This window comes from Oryctolagus cuniculus, chromosome 13, assembly GCF_964237555.1.
Source record: "Oryctolagus cuniculus chromosome 13, mOryCun1.1, whole genome shotgun sequence".
NCBI classification, from domain to species: domain Eukaryota; kingdom Metazoa; phylum Chordata; class Mammalia; order Lagomorpha; family Leporidae; genus Oryctolagus; species Oryctolagus cuniculus.
In genome coordinates this window covers 51,541,545-51,565,134 of record NC_091444.1, presented here as the reverse complement: position 1 = coordinate 51,565,134, position 23,590 = coordinate 51,541,545, and the positions used below count along the sequence as shown (strand labels likewise).

At 42.6% G+C, this 23,590-nt stretch overlaps 1 long non-coding RNA gene across 1 annotated transcript; it reads right to left on the bottom strand.

The window, feature by feature from the left end:
• Positions 1 to 337: 337 nt before the first annotated feature.
• On the bottom strand, positions 338 to 19,317 carry LOC138844975 (uncharacterized). The gene is made up of 3 exons (XR_011381508.1): positions 19,190 to 19,317; positions 13,683 to 13,757; positions 338 to 476 (listed from the first exon to the last, which is right to left on the bottom strand). It is a non-coding gene; the product is annotated as an uncharacterized lncRNA (long non-coding RNA).
• Between the last annotated feature and the right edge of the window lie 4,273 nt (positions 19,318 to 23,590).

The window sequence follows — 23,590 nt, the reverse complement described above, 5'->3', positions numbered from 1 at the left end:
TCAATGGGTTGTATTAATGCTGATTGCCCTCACTGATTACTCAGTCTGCTTTCTCTAGGATCACTTTTCTCCTTGAACCTTCATGATATTTACCCAAAATTGTGCAACCCTCTCCCGAGCCATGATTGGAAACTACAGTAGAGAATGATTAAGCAATTCCAATGGGATACTGTAAAGCTCAAGGAACTGAAAATGCCAAACCACGTGTATTTACATGAAAAGTAATCCACAGAGAAATATGTAAGTATGAGTGTGTGTGAGTGTTTTTATTTCAACCAGGTGCTAAAGAGCAAATTGTGCTCACACTTTGTAACCACGTGGCCTTACAAGTAGATCCCTCCAGCACTTCCTTACGTTGGAGTTTCCACTCCACTTTTCTCTCTTGGCTGCTGGTTGTTTTGGGCTCTTAAATTATTTAAGGCTTCATATCTTCTTTTTGATGTGTTTTCCTTTCCCCTGCTTTCCCATTTTCGATTCTGAATATGAAAGAAAAGAAGAAACATAACAATAACTCCAAAATAGCTTCATAGATAGATTTGACTAGTCCTTACTTAACCCACTTTCAGCACTAAACCTGGCTTCTCTCTAGTATTTATCCTTTTCAAAGACTCATAAGCTTTAATGATGCACCCTCTAGTCTCCACATGAGTTAGCTTTATTATTTTGAAATTATTTTATTATTTTTATTATTATATTAATAAATAAAATTTATTATTATTTTGGAAATAGTACTTCCTTTATGTTTACTTGCCTGGCAATATTACTGATTAATTCAGAACTCAAACTTTTCAGCATTCTTTTCACTGTCAAAACAATATGTTCTTTAAATCCCAACTCATCTATAATTTCAAGGAATTTGTAAAAGTCAGTTTAACTTAATAAAGTACTTGAAATCCTCCGATCCCAATGTCTAAATACTATGTTTTTAATTTGTCTGTGTATATATATACACACATAGTTATTTATTTAAGTTTTATTTATTTATTTGAAAGGCAAAGTTACAAAGAGAAGGAGAGACACAGAGAGAGATCTTCCATCCTCAGTTCATTCTCCAAATGGCTGCAATGGCCAGAGCTGTGCTAGGCTTAAGCCAGGATGCAGGAGCTTCATCTGGGTCTCCCGTGTGGGTGGCAGGGATCCAAGAAGCTGGACCATCTTCCACTGCTTTCCTATGTGCATTATCAGGGAGCTGGATCAGAAGTAGAGTAGCCGGGATTTGAACCAGTGCCCATTTGGGATGCCGGTGTGGCAGATGATGGTTTAACCTACTACTCCTCCAAACCACAGGCCTAAATTTGTATATATTTTGAGGAATTTTTCAGATTTAGATTTTTAAAATATTTATTTAGAGGGAATCAAAGATGGCTGAATAGGGTACAGCCATGCTAACTTACACTGCTTTGGGTTATAAAAAGAACAAAGGACAGACTATATTTCCAGGAGTCTGACTAATGGAAATTTTCAGCCAAGATGTGAAAAAAAGAAAAAAAAAAAAAGGCTCCATGGGAGAGAAGACAGAGACATTGCTGCAGTCGGCCACATAGCACAGCCAGCTGCCGGCCATGAGCCCCCATCTTATCATGCCAAGGTAGGAAAAAAAATACTGTGTGCTCCACTGTTCACAGGTTTTAGCGGAGAGGGAATTCCACAGTCACTCGCTGATTTCACTTCAGCCTGGAGAGCTGACTTGGGTCTGAGCAACTGCCGGGCTTGAAGCAGGGAACCGCATGGCTTTCTTCCCCTTCCCCACCCACACAGCGCGCCATACGCGGCAGCAAACAGCCATGCAGCATGCTCTATTCTGCTCCCACCAGTATCATAATCACAGTCAGGGCAATGTGTGGGGCATAGGACAGATACCCTGCATCTTGCAGCTGTGGGAATTTTTGGGGTATTATTATCAAAGCTATGCTTACATATTCTCTGTGAGACACAGAGATTTGCCTTGGCTTCTGGGAGAAAACAGCAGAAGTAGCCAATAAAAAATATCTGCCTCCACCCTGGGAGATCTGGGTAATAATCCCACTATACCCTGCAACACCAGGAATGTAGTAATTCATTCTGAATTTCTCAGTGCCATTGGAATCCACCCGGTAGACATAGGGAAGGACCTACTTGCATCCCATCTCTATACTCATACCCTCCAGAGTAAAATCTTCTGTATACCTTGCAGTCACCCTGTAAGACTGGAACAGGGTTCAGTTCATACTCTCTACTCCTAGGACTAATCCTGCTGGAATTATAAGCCACAGCATCAGTTGGTTTCTCCTAGCAGGATCTGAGGAAGAGTCCATCTGTATCACACTGCCTTAGAGCCACAGCAATAGGTGCCACAAGTCCCAGCATTACTCAGGCTTGCCAGTAGGACAAGGGGTCAGCCAATGCTATGTCCCTCAGCACCAAGAACAAGGCCCTGGCCATTACATTCACCAGGGAGACTGGCACCAAACTCTGTGGACCAAAGATACACACCCAAGGAAGCTCTTATTCATCACAAAGCCTCATTCCTATCCCTGTGAACTACAGTAGACTAGACCGCTATGTCACTTATAGACACAGCTGACTTTGATTAAGAAAATGAAAAAGTCACTCAGAGACTACACTCCCAGGCTCACCTAGGACCAAAGTCAAAGCAACAAGCCAAGTGATATTCTGTATTCTAGCTAAATCATAATCTCTTTTCCAATAAAATCTACTCCATAAAGAAGGGACAAGTACACTGGATAGTTAGATGTCAGCACAGGGACACAGGAGACAGGAAGAAGCAAGGTAGCATGACACCTCCAAAAGATGACAAAAATCCTCCAGAATTAGATCCTGACCTGAAGGAAAATGCATGAAATGATAGATATAGAATTCAAAATAATGAGGGTAAGGAACCTCAATGAGATGCAAGAGAATACAGATAGACTAAAGAAATTAGGAAATCAATGAGTGACATGAATGAAAATATTACTAAGAAGTTAGAACTCATTAAGAAGAACCAAATATAAATTTTGGAGACAAAATCTTCAATCAGTGAAATAAAAAATAAGATTGAGAGCTTTACCAGCAAAATAGACCAAGTGGAAGAAAGGATTTCTGACTTGAGGACAAGAATTTTGAAATAGCCAAATCAGACAGAAATAAAGAGAAAAATATTAAAAAGAATGAAGAAATTCTAAAGAAAATATGGGGCACCAGTGAATGACCAAATATTTGTATTATACGTATTCCTAAAGGAAAAGAAAAGGAAACAGGTAAAGAGAACATGCTAAATGAAATAATAGTTGAAATTTTCCCAGGTCTTGAAAAAGACATGTACATCCAGAAACAAGAACCTCAAAGCTCAATAGGCTAATCCTCCACCTTGCGGCGCCGGCAAACCGGGTTCTAGTCCCGGTTGGGGCGCCGGATTCTGTCCCGGTTGCCCCTCTTCCAGGCCAGCTCTCTGCTATGGCCAGGGAGTGCAGTGGAGGATGGCCCAGGTGCTTGGGCCCTGCACCCCATGGGAGACCAGGAAAAGCACCTGGCTCCTGGCTCCTGCCAGGATCAGCGCGGTGCGCCGGCTGCAGCGGCGGCCATTGGAGGGTGAACCAGCGGCAAAGGAAGACCTTTCTCTCTCTGTCTCTCTCTCTCACTGTCCACTCTGTCTGTCAAAAAAAAAAAAAAAAAAAAAAAAAAAAAAAAAAAAAAAAGAACCTCAAAGAACCCTAAGAAGACTCAACCAAAAAAGGTTTTCTCCAAGCATATTGTTGTCAAATTGTTAAAAGCTAAAAATAAGGAGAAAATCCTAAGGACAGTAAAAGAAAAGCACCAAGTTACATATAAATGAAAGCCAATTAGGTTAACATTAGACTTTTAGCAGAAACCATACAGGCCAGAAGAGAGTGGAATGATATATTCAAGGTCTTAAAAGAAAAAAAAAAAAAAACTTCCAACCAAGAATAATATATCTAGCAAAGCTATCCTTTAAAACTGAAGGAGAAATAAAGTGTTTTCCAGATACACAAAAGCTGACAATTCACTATCACCACACCAGCCTTACAAGAAATTCTGAATGGTGTCCTGCATTAGAAGTAAACATGAAACACATGTTACCCAAAAGTCACCAAGAAAGCAGGTAAAATCATTATCCAATCAACAAAATTACAAGTCATAGTTCTCATCTATCAATACTAACTTTGAATGTAAATGGATTAAATTCACCAACTAAAAGACTTAGGTCAGCTGAATGGATTAAAAAAAAAAAACAGGACCCCACTAAATACTGCCTAAGAGGAACTCACGTCACAAAGATATACACAGACTGAAAGTGAAGAGTTGGAAAAAGATAAATCAGGCAAATGGAAATCAAAAATGAGAAGCATAGCTATCCTGATATCAGATAAAACAGACTTTAAATCAAAAACTGTAAAAAGAGATAAAGAAGGGCATTATATTTTTAAAAGGTTCCATACAGCAAGAAGACATATCAATCATAAATACATATGCACACAACACAACACCTAGATATATACAGAAAATACTATTAGACATAAAAGACACAGACTTCAATATAATAACAGTGGGTGATTTCAACACCCCACTCTCATCAATGGACAGGTCATGCAGACAGAAAATCAATAAAGGCACATCATAGTTGAAACATACTATCGAACAAATGGATCTAACAGACATTTACAGGACATTTCACCCAACAGCAACAGAATACATATTTTCATCAGCACAAGGAACATTTTCTAGGATAAATCCCACATTAGGCCACAAACCATGTCTCAGCAAATTTAAAAAGATTAAAATCATGTCATGTTACCTTCTTAGGTCATAAAGGAATAAAACTAGAAATCAAAAGAAGAAAAATAGAACACTCATGAATACTTGAAAATTGAATAACATGCTACTGAATGAATGATAGTCACTGAAGAAATTAAAAAGGAAAGTAATATCTTTCTTGAAATAAATGAAAATGAAAACACAACATATCAAAACCTGTAGGAATACACAAAAGCAGCATTAGGAGGGAAAGTTATAGCATTAAGTACTTATATTAAAAAAAGAGAAATGTCTCAAATTAAAGATCTAATGATCCATCTTGGAAGACAGAAAAACAGGAACAAACTACACTCCAAATCAGCAGGAGGTGAGAAATAATAAGGATCAGAGCAGAAATAGATGAAATTGAAACTAAAAAAAATCATACAAAAGATCAACAAAACAAAAAGTTGGTTATTTTTTAAAAGATTTATTTATTTATTTATTTATTTGAGAAGCAGAGTTATAGAGAGAGGGAGAGACAGAGAGAGGACTTCCATCTGCTGGTTTATTCTGCAAGTAGCTGCAATGGCTGTAGCTGCGCCAATCTGAAGGCAGGAGCCAGGAGCTTCTTCTGGGTCTCCCATGTGGGTGCACGGGTCCAAGCACTCAGGCCATCTTCTGCTGCTTTCTCAGGGCGTTAGAAGAGAGCTGGATGGGAAGTGGAGCAGCTGGGACCCGAAGCAGCGCCTATATGGGATGTCAGCTCTGCAGGCAGAGGCTTAATTTACTATGCCACAGTGCTGGACCAAAAAGTTCATTTTCTTGAGAACATAAACAAAATAGATAAACTTCTAGGCAGACAAAAATGAAAATAAAAGAGAAAAAAATTTTATCTCAAATAGATAAAATTAGAGATGAAAATGGAAACATTGGGGTCTGTGCTGTGGTGCAGCGGGCTAAAGCCCAGCCCTGAAGCGCCAGCATCCCATATGGATACCAGTTCTAGTCTTGACTGCTCCTCTTCCCATTCAGCTCTCTGCTCTGGCCTGGGAAAGCAGTAGAAGATGGCCCAAGTCCTTGGGCCCCTGCACCCATCTGGAAGACCTGGAAGAATCTCCTGGCTCCTGGCTTCGGATTGGTGCAACTCTGGCCATTGCAGCCATCTGGGGAGTCAACCAGTGGATGGAAGACTTCTCTCTCTGTTTCTACCTCTCTCTGTAACTATGTCTTTCAAATAAAACAAAACGAAACTAACAAAACAAAAAGTCCTTTCTCTCTCTCTTTCTCTCTTTCTCTCTCTGCCTCTCCTTCTCTCTGTGTGTACTTCTGATTTTCAAATAAAATAAATAAATCTTTTTAAAAAAACGAAATGGAAACATTACAACTGACTTTTTATGCCTGGGGTTTATAGCAGGTACTGGGAACTGTTTCATTTCCAGAGAGCTAAACTTATTTTGAAATTACTATTTATACCACACATTTGAGATCTAACCATCGGTGCCACATATCTAACATGATGACTTTTGTTTCTTCCCTTCTCAACTGGCATGTGATTGACAGGTTTAAATCTTATAAAACTCTCTGTGAGGCTGAGGATTTGACACTTTGCACCATCTACAAGCTCTATTCTTGATCAGATCAATTAGTCTTCCTACAGCCAGAATACCACTACTTTATTGATACATTTTTACTTGCTTTATAAATGACAAAATGAAAAAGAATCAAATAATTGCATGAGTCAAAAAGTAGACAACAAAACTGCTGAAATAGAGACACTGACTGGCAGACACCCTATCCACATCACCTCCAGGGATCCTGTTTTCTGCTCTTATATCCTGGAATGCCTTGAAGCATTGATTTTCAAATTGTTCAGAAGTTGGCAGAGCAGCATTTGAGTTCCCTTTATAATTATATGCTGCCTTTTACATTACCCTCATCTGAAGTACACATACATAGGAGAGGCATAGGAAGCATCAAGTCCGAGTTTAAAAAGAAGTAGTAAGGGGCCTGCGCCGCGGCTCAGTAAGCTAATCCTCCGCCTTGCGGCGCAGGCACACAGGGTTCTAGTCCCGGTCGGGGCGCCAGATTCTGTCCCGGTTGCCCCTCTTCCAGGCCAGCTCTCTGCTGTGGCCAGTTAGTGCAGTGGAGGATGGCCCAAGTGCTTGGGCCCTGCACCCCATGGGAGACCAGGAGAAGCACCCGGCTCCTGGCTTTGGATCAGCGCGGTGCACTGGCCGCAGCTGCGGCCATTGGAGGGTGAACCAACGGCAAAGGAAGACCTTTCTCTCTGTCTCTCTCTCTCACTGTCCACTCTGCCTGTCAAAAAAAATTAAAAAAAAAAAAAGTAGTAAGTAGCAAAGACTATGTTAGGGGAAAGACATAGAACAAGGAATGTACCAGTGCCTTCCATTATAACTTAAAAGTAGGGAAGATTTGGGTTCTAGCAGACTATATGTAGATATACAGAAAAATATGCTTTCAGGATTATAATTCTGTATATATTATGTCCACATGCATACATACACATATGAGGAGTGCCCAAAAGTTCGTGAAAAATATGTATTATGAAAAAAGTATGCATGAATTTCAGAAAGTTTTGACATTAAAATAAGCTTCTCTTTTAATTCAAATTTTCCATGAGTTTTTTGAAGCATGCTGGCATATAGGCCAGAGAGAGAAGCTATTGTTTCTCCACAGCTTTTTTATAACTCTACATTCCAAAATGTTAATATAGGAACTCAAGTGTTTTTTTTTTTTTTTTAATTCCCCTTATGCTTTGCTCGGAATGTCCTAAATTCTTTCTAAGGAACAGGTACTACTTTAATAATAATGAGATATAAACATAAATATTATAATTATTGATTAAATAAACTTAAGCAGGGAATAATGTATTTTTGAATAAAGAGAATGTATCAGGAATGGAGAACTTTTCTCTGTACCTGGAGACCCTGAGGAGGAATCTCTGTGGGGGCTCAGAGACCACAGAGAAGCCTGGTTCTCTCACAGCACCGATTGCTCCATGTCAGCACATTATTTAATGTATTCGTTTTAAACCAAGTCGTAACTGGCTGTAAGCCTGTGCTACATTTATATTTTATTTTTTGTGAACTGTTTTTTATTTGAAATTTTACAAAACTACTGGTTAGGAAGAGACTGTCCCTCCCTGCGCTGGCTAGCTAATTCTTAGAGATACCAAGGGGCCTGGCCCACCTAACCAATTCAGAGCCAGCTGTCCTCAATCCGCCTGTGTGCCACAGGAGACAATACTCCTCTGCCTTCATCATCCCCGGGCTCAGTGCCAGGCCACTAGAGAACAGCCTATACAGTCACTCGAACCAGCCAACCCTGTACTGTTCACCCTGCCCTCCGCTGCCTTTCTCCTGGGAACCCTGATACAGTCCTGTCCCCCACTCATGTCTTCTCCTCCTCCCCTCCTTGGGGTGCTTCGTGTCTCTGTGATCTATGACTATAATCAACTTTCTTCTCCTTGTCCTGTTAGGATCACATCTGACTGATCATCTCATCAAAGAACAGAAAACAGCTCTTCTTTGTCAACTCCGGTAAAAGACCTAATACAGCCCAATTCCTGGGGCGCCTCCCTGCTTCCTGTCCCTGTTGAGATTTCATAAAAGCCTCATAGCAAACACAGCCAGGGTCGTGTGAAGCTAGAGAGGGACAGCGACTGATTTCCCTCCCTCCTTGTGCGTCCTCCCAACCCCACCATCCAGACTGTGTCATGGGGACCTTGCAGCCCCCAGGGACCTGCATCTTCAGGTGAGTCTTCCAGCTTTTCTAAGAGATACTGGAAGTCCATAACATCCAGGAACATCTCAATATTTCATCTTTAAAAAGTTTTAAAATGTATTTATTTATTTATTTACTTATTATGAGAGAGAGAGAGAATAGAGAGAGCTTGTATCCCTGGTTCACTTCCCAGATGCTTGCAATAGCCCTAAGCTGAGAGGTTAAGCTAGGAGCCAAGAACTCAGTCTGGCTCTCCCACATGGGTGGCAGGAACTCAAGTACTTAAACCATCATCTGCTGCCTTCCAGAGTATACACCAGAAGGAAGCTGGAATGGGGAACAGAACCAGGCATTCGGATATGGGATAGCAGCATCCCAAGTGGCTTCTTAGCTAGCTACTATGCCAGACACCTGCCTATCCCCCAAATTTTGAAGCTGGTAATTAATTAAATGTTTTACATGCACTGTAGCTGTCCACATGGCCAGAAGGTGAGTCAGAATTTAGATCTCGGTGACCTGGTGACACTTGTCTGGACAGTGAAGTGGTTCTAGGTATCAGCAGCTTTCTGAAGGAGAAAAAACTCCCATCTTATATGCCCTTCTCACTGTGGGAGTTCATCCAGCCAGAGTATTTTAATTCTTTTTTAAATGTTTTTTTATTTGAAAGGGAGAGAGACAGAGAGAGAGAGAGAGAGAGAGAGATCTTTCATCCACTGGCTTGCTCCTCAAGCGCCAGCAACAGCCAGGGCAGGGTTAGGCCAAAGTTAGGCACCAAGAACTTCACCTGGATCGCCCTTGAGGAAGGAAGGACCTGTAATACTCGAGCCATAATCTGCTGCATCCCAGGCACATTAGCAAGGACCTGGATTGCAAGCAGAGCAGCTGGGACTTGAACCAGCACTGCTGTATGGAATACAAGTGTTGCAAGCAATGACTTGACCTGCTGTGCCACAGGGCCAGCCCCAGAGTCTGTCCATTCTGCAACAGAATGCATGACAACAGAAGAGAAAGGTGGCCGGTGAAAAAAGAGGGGGTTTTATACTGATCATTTAGACCTGTGGTACGGGATAGAGAACTGAGAACTGAGAAGATGAAGAAGAGAGATTTCTGGTGTCAAGTGCTCAGAGAAGTTGCTGGTCACAGTTCCACTTTGTGTTTCCCTGTTCATTACTTATTCATGATAACAGGTAACTAGATTGCGTCCGTCAGGGCCAGCCCAACACATGTGAAGTGAGGCAATTGTGTGTATGTGAAATGTGTACGTGAATGTGTAAAAGCTTTGGAAATCACAATGTGCTTTATAAAATTTTAAAATTTGTGAAGCACTTTTTTATGTGTTCTTTCTTTATGCGTTTTGATGAACGTACTGTTGTGGAGTCAGACAAGGAGGAGCACAAGCTGCCGGCACTTTAAGAGGAGGTAGCTCTCTCCTGAAAAGGCTGTCAGACCCAGAGAGAGAGAGAGAGAGAGAGCACTGCCCTTGCAGCTGCTTCTTCCATGCTTCCACCAGAGCTGCGTCCCTTCCCCCTGGAGAAGTTCTGTTGAGGATGGCACAGCATTTTGGAGGGTCCCAAGAGGAGGAGTGGGGAGGCCTGGGAGAAGGCACCACACCACAAAAGACACAAAAAGCATCACTCCCAACAGCTTCCCAGATGGATGCATACCAACTGATATGAGTTCTACCTGATGGAAGTTTTCCAACTGCTCAAAAATACGGTCCATGCGAACCAGGCCAGCTACAGCCACCATACACCCTTCTTATTCACCTCACCTCCTTCCAATAGACAGGTCCAGACACACACAGATATGCCGACCCACTCGTCCCATGTCCTCCTAAAGCTTCACCTGGCACAGACAGCAGGCTAGCTGTTAGGAAAGTCAGAATAGAACAGAGCAGATGCTAGCCGCAGGGAAATGCAGAAGGAGAAAGAGGGAAGGACATGCCAAGCCACAGAGGGGAGAATCAAAGGCACTGCTGCAACTGTATTGGCAATCGTGGAGCAGTTCCTGCATCTGAGAGCGAGCTCAGAGGGCTGTACGAGCCTCGCTGGAGAGGGGCTACCATGACCATTCGGCCTATGAGAATTCATTAAGAGAAGAAAACTGAAGGCATTTGACCAAGGGTATTGAGTAATCCTGATTGACAAAGAGCCCAGGGTCCTGGCTCTGAGCTCTCGCTGTTAGAGGAATCAAATGGCTGACAGCCCAGCCTGCCCAGTTACCTCAAGCATCCCTATTGTGAACACTCTCCAAAGATCCTAGATTGCAGGACTTCCGTTAGTAATGATCACATGCCTCAGGAAAAGAGAGCTCTAGTCAAGGGCTTTGGCTTCAGCCCCGTCCTGCTAAGCGTGTCTAACAATTTTTGTGAGAATAAAACCAACTTGATTATCCAATTTTCAGCTGCCAAAAGCTACGGGAGATAGGGCATTTCTTGGATAACAAAATTGCATTGTGGAAAACATTTAACAAGCTGGAATGATAAAATTTATAGGGAATCGGTGGGAAGTCCTAAACTCAGATTGAGAGTCAGCTGTACTGATACATGATATAAGAAACCAATAATAGCAGTCTCCTTGGATAGCAACTCATTTGTATAGTTGATGCCACAATTTATAGAAAAACTTTCAAGAAAGCTACTGCAACAATAGGCATATATGCTTATGTAGTCATAGTCTTCTATAATTTCGTAATCACTGCAGGTGACAATAGAGGTCACCTCCTTCATTACATGATGTAAGGGAAGTTCTTAGAGGTTAAGTTTAAGAGTAGACAGCGAGGGCACAAGATCTCTTTCTTTTTTTTTTTTTTTTTTTTTTTTTGACAGGCAGACTGGACAGTGAGAGAGAGAGACAGAGAGAAAGGTCTTCCTTTGCCGTTGGTTCACCCTCCAATGGCCGCCGCGGCCGGCGCACCACGCTGATCCGAAGGCAGGAGCCAGGTACTTCTCCTGGTCTCCCATGGGGTGCAGGGCCCAAGCACTTGGGCCATCCTCCACTGCACTCCCTGGCCACAGCAGAGAGCTGGCCTGGAAGAGGGGCAACCGGAACAGATTCCGGCGCCCCGACCAGGACTAGAACCCGGTGTGCCGGCGCCGCTAGGTGGAGGATTAACCTGTTGAGCCGTGGCGCCGGCTACAAGATGTGTTTCATCTTGAACAACAACTTTCCTCAATGGGAGGTTGCTGCCTAGGCTGCAGCTTTGGAGGAGGACTCTTTATCTTTCTTTTAATTTTTGAAAATATTTATTTACATATTTGAAAGGAAGAGTTAGAGAGGAAGAGACAGGGATCTTGCATCTACTGGTTTACTCCCCAAATGGCTACAATGGCTAGGACCGGATCAGACTGAGCTGGAAACTTGGAACTCCATCCAGATCTGTCACATGAGTGCAGTGTCTCAAGAACTCGGGCCATCCTCTGCTGCTTTCCCAGATGCATTAGCAAGGAGCTGGGTAGGAAGTGGAGCAGCCAGGACTTGAACTGGTGCTCATATGAGATGCTGGCATTGCAGGCGGACACTTAACCTGCTGTGCCACAATGCTGGCTCCTGGTAAACGTTGTTAATCCGTATCTGTGCTCAGCAGGGAGAAGGGCTGTGGTAATTGAGTGATTCTTGCTTGGTCTAGAGAGTGAGTCCAAGGGCTATTGACACAGACATTAGTGGTGCCTATGGCTGAGCGCCATGCAGTACACCATTCCAGTGTGTGCTGTTGAAAGTCCCTGCAATGTCTGCCAGAGTACTTTATCTTGATTACACATGGGGGAGACAGGGAGTGCTGTGGAGTAACTTCCTCTGATAGAGGAGAGTGGGAACATAAATATCCCTGCCACTCTGGCCCCTTGGAGGGTAATATTCTGAGCTGTACTCTGCACCTTTTTTTCAGAGTTCACCAGCAGAGTGAGCTTCAGTGGCCCAGGGCAATTATCTGCTCAATAGTATACCCTTGAGTGGATTCCTTTCTAGCCTGTCTCACTTCTCTACTTCTATACAGAAGTTTTCTGGAATCACTAACTCAAATAAACTTGCTTTTCATCCCTGATAGAACAGCAAAAACCATAATCCATCAAACACCAGTTGGGTGACACACAGAGTGTATTGTTGAGCACTACATCATTGACAGACCCGGATGACATCTGAGGACAAAGACCAGAAATGTGAAGGGTCTTGTGTCCCTAAGTCAGTAAGGAAGGACTCAAAAGGATTCGGAGTCTGGGAGACAGAGGGCAAAGGGCAAGAGGGAGATCTTCAATTATGTGGAGCCAATGTGGAAGTGAGGTTGTAAACAGTGACTAGTTTCACAACCCTGAGGACACAGCTCAGATCTGCCAAGATGTGTGATCTTGCATAACTTTTTTATGTTTTTTTTTTTTATGTCTGCAAACCTTACTGCCCTTATCTGTGATGTGCTAATTATAATAATGGCCACTTCTATGTGACTTTGTGAATTAAATGTGATAATATTTGATTCCTTGTAAGTAGAAAATAAGCACTAGCTATTAAAAAAACAAGACTTCTTTTTAGTTCTTGAAAGCATTGCAAGAGCCATGGTTTTAATATGAAAGGCAGCCAGATTCTGGTTTAAAATAATCATGTGTGATCATCATTTTGAAATCATGCTAATAATGTGTGTTTTCAGCAAAGAAACTGGCTTCTCTGTGCATGGCCAAGAGGAGGTGAGACCTGATTTGGGTGGGGCTGTAGGGATGACCTCTCTGCCCTTCCTTACTCTCCGCTGTCTTCTGTCAGCTTTCTTCCTTCGCTCCCCCATTTCCCATCCAAGGCCTTAGATTGTTTAAAATCTCCAGGGATCCTTGTTTTCCTTCCTTATAAGCATATTCCCGGCAAATGTGGATCTCAAGAGGCTAATTTGCTGCCATCTGGAAACAGCACTTCGTTTTCCCCAGCACTTGACTTGGAAGATGCATTTGCACTGAACCCCAAGGCAAGTAGCTGGGCAGCACAATGTCAGAGGAACATATGGTGGTGGGAAGCCACCCACAGGGATTCTGGAGAGGAACCGAAAGACAACTTCCTCTCTACACTGATTCCAGTTATGAACAAAAGGTTCATGAACAACTCCTGTGGCAGGCTTGAGTAAAGCGAGTGTCAAGCAGCCCCCTAGGGACTCTGCCCATCAGGACTGGGCAGCTCACACTGGCTGGATTGCAATGACAACAAGAAGTTGCCACTTTTCCTTACCCTGATCTCCATGCAGTCTGCCTTCATTGTCTGCTCACACTGGACACTATTTGGGACCATCTCAGCTTCAGACTCCTTACAGAGAGAACACACACAACAGCATGTTACTTTATGAAAACATTTAAAATACAAAAAGCTAGCACTGCCTCTGGATCACACGCAAAATGCTCCCACCAACATCAAAATAAACAAAGGATTACTCATGTATCATATCTTTATTCCATTACATGTTTGTTATTTCTCATGAAAGTACTGCAACTTTTAAAAATAATTTGAAGTTTGGCTGGCGCTGCAGCTCAATAGGCTAATCCTCCGCCTTGCAGAGCCGGCACAGTGGGTTCTAGTCCCAGTCGGGGCACCTGATTCTGTCCCAGTTGCCCCTCTTCCAGGCCAGCTCTCTGCTGTGGCCAGGGAGTGCAGTGGAGGAGGGCCCAAGTGCTTGGGCCCTGCACCCCATGGGAGACCAGGATAAGCACCTGGCTCCTGCCTTTGGATCAGCGCGATGCACCGGCCGCGGCGGCCATTGGAGGTTGAACCAATGGCAAAGGAAGACCTTTCTCTCTGTCTCTCTCTCTCACTGTCCACTCTGCCTGTCAAAAAAAAATAATAATAATAATTTGAAGTTTAGAATCTCTAACTTCACAAGAATTCCTGAGTAGGCCTAATTATATCTAATAGAACACATTCAATCATATACTAAAAGGCATTACTTCCATTTGCACAATAATTTTCTTCCATTCATCAAACATTGATTGATCCACATGCTGAGCATTGTTTTATGTGTTGGAAATTCAATTCTGAACAAAAATAGACAAAGCCTTCCTCTATGGAGAAATTCTTTCAAACATTAAGTAACATTCATTGTGGGACACAATTGCCTAATGATGTGGTTGCCATAACTTCTCATAGAGTTCCTGGGCTTAATGAACTACAAACACCCTAGTCCCAGGTGGATGCCTTTTTCACTGTGGGACAATAGAAACTATCTTGTAGAGCTTTTGCTAGGATTAAGATGATAGACACAAATCACTTGGAAGTTTACTGGCTCTTAACCATAAGTTCCCTGCCACCTACTGCTCCACATTTCTGTTTTCACATCAAAACTCCTTCCAAAGGTTGTTTCTGACTTCTGTCTCCCCAGACATTCCAACCTGTACATCTCTATGCACCCAGTCCCATGGTGTGCTGGCACTGATGTCAAGACCCCAATGCTGTGTCTCTTCCCAATGCTGGGTTTGGTGGCATCATGTTATTAATAAAAACTTTATTCTGTAGGCAATAGAAACCCATTAAAGGATTGTGAGCCTGATCTGATTATTGTTGTAGAATAATTATGGCCATGAATTTGAATTAAGAAGTGTTAGAAACAAGGAAGCCAGTTAGAAACCTATAGCAAGAGTTCAAACAAGAGATGATCGGAATCTGAACTAGACCAACAATGGAGCAGATGTAAAAAGTTATTGTGCTGATGGATTATGTGATGATAAAGAAGAAGGCAAAAGGCAGTTGTGAGGGTTCCAATCAGTGTCTCCAGGAAAATGGAAATGCCAAGAACTGAGGTAAAGAACTGTTCAATGGTAGGAATACCTTTGGAAGGAAACAAAAGTGAGATTGAAAACTTTTAGACTGGTTGAGTTTGAGATGTTTGTGGGGCAGTGATGGAGATGTTAAGCAAAAGCAAAAATGAAGTGAGGGAAAAACTGGGGAAAGATTTGAGATCCTTGAACCACACATGGCTTTGAATTTGGGGCCTAATCCAGTAGCTAACATGTAGTGAGGATCCAATGTCAATATGACAACAATATTCATTGGATCATTATATGTTTGGGAATGGTCACTGAAAGGAAGATGTAAAACTTTTTGGAGCTGATGAGATCTGAAGATAGGGACTTGGGGTATCCATCTGTTATCTACAAGGAAAAACAATCATGCAGAGGAAAATGGACACACAGTGAGACCATTGGAAGAACGGACCCAGGAGAGGAAAAATGTTCAACAAGAAGGGTTAAGCTTTAAAACTGCACATTTCCACCAAAATGTAGAATAGATTGAGGGCTGAGAAAACGCTGTTGGGTTTGGCAGATTGTGTGTGAGAAGAATTTTAAAGAAGTAGAGGGAATAGAAGTCATATATGAGAACTACAGAGTGAGCATGTGACTTGAGACCCCATTGATGCAGGCATGCCTGATAGCACTGAGTCCTGTGCAATATCACCGACACTGCCACAGTCGTTTCACAATGTTCTTATAGTAGTATGTGGTGCTAATGAATCTTAGTCCTTCTATCTTTGCAAATAACCATTTTGTTATGAGCGTGTGGAATATATTCTTTATGACATTCTATTCAGTTTTCCTTAGTGATTCAAAACAAGATCATCGATTTTACCCCAACAGTGTTTGGCTGATTTGGGGGAATCAGAAGTCTTCCCCAGGTAATGTCTAGGGAATAAAAGCTTTCTTTCTGTGCTTCTATCAATGTTTTTCCTAATTTAGCAAGTCCTTTAGTAGTTCAAGAAAATCCTCTCCTTCCTCTACAGGGAAGGGATCTCTTTATGATTGAGGAAAGATATCAAGGAAGAGTGAGTCATATTTTCTTGATAGCACAACAAAGTGGAAAATAGGGTATGCATAGGACAAGAGCAATAGTGATCTTTTAGTGGCTAAGATTTCAGATTCCATGTGACTGTCACACATGAATAGACGTTTCAACATGAAAGAGATTTAATAAGAGGGAGAAGGCGGGTATCAGGGATGCAGTTGGGGTGGGGGAGAGAACAATAAGGTGATTTAATGTTGACACCTTCTTCAACTGCATCAATTTTCAATTCCCCACGTGGCTACTCTAATAAGTCCCCCAAGTGCTGGCACTATTCTGAGGACAAATACCAGGCCTGATGACTGTATGCTACCTTGCTTCAGGGCCTACTGCCTGCTGGTAGACTAGAAACTAAAAGGTGCACTGGAAGACCAAATAAACAAGTTCATTGTGACTTCGTAGGCTAGCTGAGGATCTCCCTCACAACTGAGAATTACCCCCATGGGGCACATGTCTCATTATCTTGCAGGACTCAGACTTTCCTAGGCATAAAATAGCCAGATGCCTTTACACAGGTCATCTGTCTCTCGGAGGTAAGCACATCCCTGGTAATTGCCAGGTCCTGGAGCCAGGGAGAGCCGCCCTTCTGTGCTTGCCCTTAAAAGTTCAAACCCTGTCTAACAAGACAGCCTCTCAGCACACACCCTCTGCATTTACGACATCTCTCAGGGGAAAGTAATAAATCAGAGATGGCTTTCTGGACATTGTGTGGTACACACTGTTGCACAAAGGCCTTGTTAATTTTCTCACAGGTTGCAACATGTCATTTGCCTTCCTGCAGCCTTATTTCTATTGTTTCATCATCTCCTCCCATATTTTGTAAGCGTGCATCTGTTTATCATTAACTTCAACTGCTCAAACGTCCTCTTCATTCCTCAATAACCATCCTTGCCCAAAAGGAGGCACTGTCAACCTCCCTCTGTTTCTCCTTGTGCTTCTTTGTTGAGAGGCTCTCACTCCTTCCATTGTAAAGGAGGGAAATCTCAGCATCAACACAAAACACGGGCTGCTTCCAGCTAGAAAAAAAAAATGACTGTGTTGTAGGGGTTTTATTTTTCTCATGGCTCATGGGAAAACAGAACAAAGTCTGTGTTCTCTGTGTTCCTAGCTTTTTGGTCATTACTGATGGCATTGTCCTGGTAGGAGCTGAAGCCTGCCCTTCCCCCACTGAATGCAGAGATAAATGTTGAGTTCCAGCCTTGCTTTTTAACAAAGACTTATGTATGTATGTATTTGAAAGGCAGAGGGATAGAAAGAGAGAAGGATCTTCCACCTGCTGGTTCACTCCCTAAATGGCTGCAATGTGGAGCTGAGCCACGATGAAGCCAGGAGCCTGGAACTCTATCTGGTTTCCTACATGGATGGTAGGAACTCAAGCATTCAGGCCATCATCTGCTGATTCCCAGGCACTTTGACAGGAAGCTAAATTGGAAGCAGAGTAGCAGGGACTTGAGCCAGTGCTCTGATATGGAATGTAGCCATCCTAAGCAGTGGCTTAACCTGCTGCTGTGTCTCAATGCTTACCCTCCTTCCACGTTACCCCTCACCGCCCCATTCCACTAGACTTGCTTTTAAGGGTTAGTCAGTGAAAAGTTGCTTTCAAGTCAACAAGAGCACCCTGAAACTCTCAAATCATTAGGAACTGACACTTCCCCTTCTCTACAGAAGAAATGCAAATACATGAGGCAAGAGAAACATCTAAATGATACAAGTTCCAAGTGGAAAATACTGATTAAAAATTAGGAAAAGTAAGTCCTTGGAGTTTGGTGAAGGCAAAAATGGCAATTCCAGAGGACTAGTGCTGAAATGAACCTTGGAGAAATGTACAGGGATCTTGAATCTGCATTCCCGTGGTGCTTGGGGACTGAGAATATGAAACACAGTGGAAGGGGGTCTCTGGTTGATGTTATCCAAGCTGTGGTTAGCATGCAATTCTGCTGACAGAAGAGAGTGTTTTAAAAGTCAGTGTGGCCGGCGCCGCGGCTCACTAGGCTAATCCTCCGCCTTGCGGCGCCAGCACACCGGGTTCTAGTCCTGCTCGGGGCGCCGGATTCTGTCCCGGTTGCCCCTCTTCCAGGCCAGCTCTCTGCTGTGGCCAGGGAGTGCAGTGGAGGATGGCCCAAGTGCTTGGGCCCTGCACCCCACGCGAGACCAGGAGAAGCACCTGGCGCCTGGCTTCGGATCAGCGTGGTGCGCCGGCCGCAGCGCGCCGGCCGCGGCGGCCACTGGAGGGTGAACCAATGGCAAAGGAAGACCTTTCTCTCTGTCTCTCTCTCTCTCACTGTCCACTCTGCCTGTCAAAAAAAAAAAAAAAAAAAAAAAGTCAGTGTGTTTAAGAGCATTTACTTCCCTGCTATGCGGGGCTGAGCATATTAAACAGAGATAACCCAAAACGTTTTCCATTTCAAGCATTTAAATTCATCTGAGTGAGACCATCTGAGTCTCCCATGTGGGTGGCAGGAGAATGAGTGCTCGGGCCATATTCTGCTCTTTTCTCGGCACATTAGCAGAGAGCTGTATTGGAAGTGGAGCACCAGGACTTGAACTGGTTCTCGTGTGGGATACTGGCATCATAGGCAACATCTTAACCTGTTGTGCCGTAATGCCAGCCCCCAGGTAGTTCTTGAGAGTTATTTTCCTTAGGATGGGCATAGTATTCTTGGCTTGGTTGTGTTCCCCTTTATACTGATTTTGTTGACTCCTTAGAGTAGCAATGTTCTGATTTTTAAAATCATGTATGTGTTGCTTTTAAAAAAAGTCTTTCCCATGTATTGATTCCTCTGCATTTTTCCACAATCCTCAAGGGCAGCCTTTGTTAGTAACTTCATTTTACAGATACTCAGACTAAGAAGAAAGAAAATGATCAGCTCAAAGTCACACAAGTGGCAAACAGAAAACGATCCAGTCTATACCTGTAGTATTTAAATGCTGAATTCCTCTGTGGCCTCATGCTTTTAATCTGGAGACAAAATAGCAAAGATTTAGACCCAAGAGCAAGGTCAAAAGAGATCCATAAGATATAACTGCAAAGTCGAAGTTGCTTATTTTAATTTTTCTTAAAGATTTATTTATTTATTTGAAAGGCAGAGTTACAGAGAGGCAGAGGCTGAACCAGAGAGAGAGAGAGAAAGAGAGAGAGAGAGACTTCCATCCGCTGGTTCACTCCCCAAATGGTTGCAATGGCCAGAGCTTGACCATTCTGAAGCCAGGAGCCAGGAGCTTCTTCCAGGTTTCTCACACAGATGCAGGATCACAAGGACCTGGGCCGTCTTCTACTGCTTTCCCAGGCAATAGCAGAGAGCTGGATCAGAAGTGGAGCAGCTAGAAATCGAACCGAAGTTGCTCATTTTAAATGGTAGGGATTGTCCAGCTGTGAATTGCCTGATGTGATTATGATGGATATACTCATGATGAACAGGAATATCACAAAATCAATTATGCCAACTGATACCTGTTTGAGAATTCTCGCTGTAAAGGAAAGGCCAGCTTGCAGGTAGGGTTATTATATTCAATTCTCACTCTAGGCAAATTTCCTTTCTTTTTTTTTTAAAGATTTATTTATTTATTTGAAAGTCAGAGTTACACAGAGAGAGGAGAGGCAGAGAGAGAGAGAGAGAGAGAGAGAGAGGTCTTCCATCCGCTGGTTCACTCCCCAATTGGCCGCAACGGCTGGAGCTGCAGGGATCTGAAGCCAGGAGCCAGGAGCTTCTTCCAGTTCTCCCACGTGGCTGCAGGGGCCCAAGGACTATGTTTTCCCAGGCCATAGCAGAGAGCTAGATGGGGAGTGGAGCAGCCGGGACTCAAACTGGCACCCATATGTGATGCCGTCGCTGCAGGCCAAGGCATTAACCCGCTACGCCACAGCGCCATCCCCAACAAATTTCCTTTCAATTGAGCCATTCTTTCTTACCCTTTGTTTTAATATTTTCTCTCCTTGGAATTCTTCCTGAGAACATAGTTCAAAGGAAAAGAAAAACTCTTTTGTCTGAAAATGGCATTGCAGCATTATATGTAGTAGCACAATATTAGGTAAACATAATGTCCAATTTCATGAGAATACCTAAGCTATGGTAGATCAATTTTATAGAATATTATGCAGCAATAAAAATTCCTATAATGATTATGTATCAAAATGGAAAATATCATAATACAAAGCATAAAAAGAATAATAAGAAGTGTGCTGGCCACAGTTGGTGAAAATGTCTTTGTAAGGACAAAGCCTAGAAACAGCAGAATACTAGGTTACACTTGAATCTTTTAAACAATTCTTTTCTTTTTAAAAAGTTTATCTATTTATTGTTATTTATTTGAAAGGCAGAACAAGAGAGAGAGAGAGAGTGAGAGAGTGCATCTGCTGGTTTACTTGACAAATGTCCACAACTGCTGGGGCTGGGTCAGGCTGAAGCCAGGAGCCAGGAATTCCATACGGGTCTCCCCTTGAGTGACAGGACCCCAAATACTTGAATCATCACGTGTTCCTTCCCAAGAGAGGCATTAGCTGGAAGCTGGATCTAAAGCAGAGGTGGGGCTTGATCCCAGGCACTCTGTTATGTAGTAGGTGAACTAGTTGTACTATAATTCTTACCAAATTTTCTGGTTATGAATAAAAATCATATAGGAAACAAAAAATCATTAAATAATCACTGCTCAACATCAACTGACCTGCTCTGTGTGTGTGTGTGTGTGTGTGTGTGTGTGTATGGATGGGGGGATGTTAATGCCCTATTATGTAGATTTGATAGTAAGAGTTTTATTTCTATTGACACTCAAATATTTCATTACTTCAATATTTTCACTAAGTATTTAAGCCTCTTTGATCATAAATTCATTCATCTTTGGAAAGAACAGCTTTTATAATAATTTAATAAATGTTTATTTTAAAGTTTATTTATTTTAGGAGGGGGGAGAGAGAGAGAGAATTACACAGAGATACCTTCCTTCCAAAACCCTGGGTCACTCCCCCGAATGCCTGGGAGGTGGGAACTCAATCAGGTCTCCCATGTAGGCGGCAGATAGGGACCCAAGTACTTGAGCCATCACCTGCTATCTTCCTGGGTACTGATTAGCAGGAACCCAGAAGTTGGAACTGAGTAGGGACTTGACCCTAAACACTCTGATCTCAGATACGGGCAACTCAGGTAGCATCCTTGGCCACTGCACCAAATATCCGCTCCTCAAAAGATGTTTCTTGAGTGAATGAGTAGATAACAGGAAGAGGTTTTACTCTTGCGATAAAGACTGTGGCTCTAATGGATCTGAAAAGTTGTTTTGTCTGTAGTAATAGTGAGGAAAGTCAAACTATTTTCTGGGTCATCCATCATGTTGGTTATAACTTCTCTGATGTTAAACTTCTGTTTCAACTTCTTTTCCACAGTGGGAAGTGTATGTGACATGTACATGTGAAAGCATTCCTAAAATTGAATACAACACTGATTGCATGAACAGTCCCTAAGGGACAATGAAGTACAGAATGTGACATATTTTCCAACTCTCCATGCACAACACTATCAACTTGTGAGTCTTTTTGGCCCAGTGTTTGAAGAAGGAGGCCTGACTGAATTCTCTAACTCAGGAAACAAGAGCTAGGTTTCCTGAGTGCCAAATATTTAGTACAAAACCACAAGGCATAGTTGTTCAAGAAAGAATGAATACAAAATTCACCTCTTGCCTTTTTTTTTTTTTTTTTTTTTTTGACAGGCAGAGTGGACAGTGAGAGAGAGAGACAGAGAGAAAGGTCTTCCTTTGCCGTTGGTTCACCCTCCAATGGCCGCCGCGGCCTGCGCGCTGCGGCTGGCGCACCGCGCTGATCCAATGGCAGGAGCCAGGAGCCAGGTGCTTTTCCTGGTCTCCCAGGGGGTGCAGGGCCCAAGCACTTGGGCCATCCTCCACTGCACTCCCTGGCCACAGCAGAGGGCTGGCCTGGAAGAGGGGCAACCGGGACAGAATCCGGCGCCCCGACCGGGACTAGAACCTGGTGTGCCGGCGCCGCTAGGCGGAGGATTAGCCTAGTGAGCCGCGGCGCCGGCTCTCTTGCCTTTTTAAAAAATTTTTTTTATGGTATACAAGTTTTATGTACTTCATATATACAGATTTAGGAACGTAGAGATACTCCCCCCTCCTTCCTGCCCACACTCCAACCCTTCTTCCTCCTCCCTTTCTCATTCCCACTCTTAATTTTTGCAAAGATTTATTTTCAGTTTACTTAATGATCATATAGTTAACCCTACACTAAGTAAAAAAGTTCAATAAAAAAAAAAACATGGATCCTCAACTGAAGGGGCAAGGGCTATAAACAATCATTGAATTGCAAAAATGTCCATTTCATGCCAATACATTACATTTTAGGTACTCTATTAGTTACCTCAGGTCAGGGAAAAATCAATACTCTTTGTATACACAGACAATGCTATGGCTGAGAAAGAACTTTTAAGATTAGTTCCATTCACAATAGCTCCAAAAAGAATTAAATACCTTGGAATAAATTTAACCAAGGATGTCAATGACCTCTATGATGACAATTACAAAACACTGAAGAAAGAAATAGAACAAGACATTAAAAACTGGAAAAATCTTCCATGTTCATGGATTGGAAGAAGCAACATCATCAAAATGTCCATACTACCAAAAGCAATTTACATATTCAATGATATTCCAATCAAAATACCAATGAAATTCTTTGCAGATATACAAGAAATAATGCTACAATTCACCTGGAAACACAAGAGATCCCAAATAGCTATCTTATACAACAAAAACATAGCCAGAGGCATCACAATAACTGATTTCAAGACATACTGCAGGCAGTTATAATCAAAGCAGCTTAGCACTGACACAAAAACAGACCGGGTAGCCCTATAGGACAGAACAGAATAGAAACTCCAGAAATCAATCCAGGCATCTACAGCAAACTTATCTCTGACAAAGGAGCTAAAAGTAACCCCTGGAGCAAGGACAGCTTCTTTAACAAATGATGCTGGGGAAACTGGATCTCTTGCCTTTAAGATGATAGTGAGGTTGAGTGTTTGATCTAGTGTTTAAGATACCCACATCCCATATCAGAATTCATGGGTTTAATACTTACTTCTTGTTCCTGAATCCAGCTTTTTGCAAAGCAAACCCTCTGAGGCAGTGGTGACAACTCAAGTGAATGAAATTCTGCCACCTACGTGGGAGACCTCAATTCAGTTCCTGGTTCCTGGCTCCTGGCTTTCTGTTGCAGATATTTGGAGGAGTGAATCAGTAGATGGAAATTCTTGCTTGCCTTCTGTCTCTTTCTGCTTCTCAATACATACTCAATACTCATTACATAAGTT